Below are 1,776 nucleotides of genomic sequence, written 5' to 3'. Positions count from 1 at the left end.
GTAGACACTGCTAGTTGTCATCCAATATATATTCTCTCTGCTTTTCTAAGAAGTATGTGTCTCATATTAAAGCTGAGCTACTCAGAATAAACAATAAATTTCCCAACGTCTGTTAACTAAGCATGGGCAATAGGATGTAAGTAGAAGAGAAGTGTGCACCTTCCTATGAGTATTCCTCAAAAGAAAAGAGCATCACTTTCTTCTTTCTTTTGTCTTTTTTCCTTTTGAATGAAATTTGGACATAATGACTGGTGCTCCAGCAGCCATCTAGAATAAGGAACCACATAGTAGGAATCTCAAAGTAAGTGGAAAAAACTTGGGTCTTTGATATATTCACAGAACTGCAATACCAGCTCTGGAGAGTTGATCCAGAACATTTACAAAAGAAGTAAGGCCTTTTGGGCTTAGGCAGTGTCTAAAACAGATTTTCCCCTTTCTTGTAATTGAACTAACTCTAAACAATAAAGATGCACGTTCCAGTGAAAAGCACAGGTTCAAGTCAATTACCTATGATAAAAATGAACATTAGCAATTACATAGCCTTAGGAAGACTAAAATTAAGTTAAAGTATTAGTCACTCAGTCGTGTCTGACTCTTTGCGACCCCATGGACTGTAGCCCACCAGACTCCTCTGCTCATGGGATCCTCCAGGTAAGAATACTGGAGTGGGTTGCCATTTTCTTTTTCAGGGGATCTTCCCAACCCAGGGATCAAATCCAGGTCTCCCACATTGCAGGGAGACTCTACCATCTGAGCCACCGGTGTGGGCTAAATACCAGTGAAAACTCTTTTTTCACTGAAGCTTTACCTGTCAGAATTTACAAACTCTTACATGAAGATTTTTCAAAGTCTAATGTGGGAAACAACTGAATTAGAATTAATTTGTGGGATAATTTTTAAAATGGAGATTTCTGGATTCCTCCCCAAATTTTAAGCAGAAATTCTGAAGAAAGGAAACATGACTCTGCATGATTCCCATGTGATTCTTGATTATTCCAAAGCTTGAGAACCTTAATACTGACTTCTATTCAAAATTTCATTAAACGTTGTCTATCACAGAACTACTGAAGAATAATGCTGAAGATCTTTAAAGGATGCAGCCATATACTGTCAATGGGCTGTTGGTTCTGTGCATGTAGAACCTGTGGATACAGGGGTCTGACTATATTTGCAAATCATATGATTGGTAACAGGTTAATGTCCAGAATATAAAGGGAACTGGTACAACTCAGTAGCAATGAAAGTGAATAATCCAATTAAAAATGACCAAAGGATCTGAATGGATATTTTTCCAGAGAAGATATATCTATTCCAATAGATATAAGAAAAGATGCTTAACATCACTAATCATTGAAGAACTACAATTCAAAACCACAATGAAATATCACCTCACACTTTTAGGATGACTATTATCAAAAAATAGGGAGGCCTGGTGTGCTGCGGTTCATGGGGTTGCAAAGAGTCGAACACGACTGAGTGACTGAACTGAACTGAACTGAACTGAATGGCAAAGATGCAGAGAAAAGAGAACCCTTGGACACAGTTGGTAGGCACGTCAGTTGGTACAATCATAATGGAAAATAGTATGAATCTGGAAGTTCTTCAAAAAATTAAAAATAGAATTACCATATAATCTAGGAACTCTACTTCTGGGTCTATATTCAAAAGAAATAAAATCATTATCTTGAAGAGCTATAAACTCTCCAGTGTTCATTGCAGCAGTATTCCCAGTAGCCAAGACATGGAAATAACCTAAAATGTTGACAGATGAATGGA

This window comes from Bison bison, unplaced genomic scaffold, assembly GCF_000754665.1.
Source record: "Bison bison bison isolate TAMUID 2011002044 unplaced genomic scaffold, Bison_UMD1.0 scf7180017864327, whole genome shotgun sequence".
Classification (NCBI taxonomy): domain Eukaryota; kingdom Metazoa; phylum Chordata; class Mammalia; order Artiodactyla; family Bovidae; genus Bison; species Bison bison.
Note: the sequence above shows the minus strand (reverse complement) of the source record.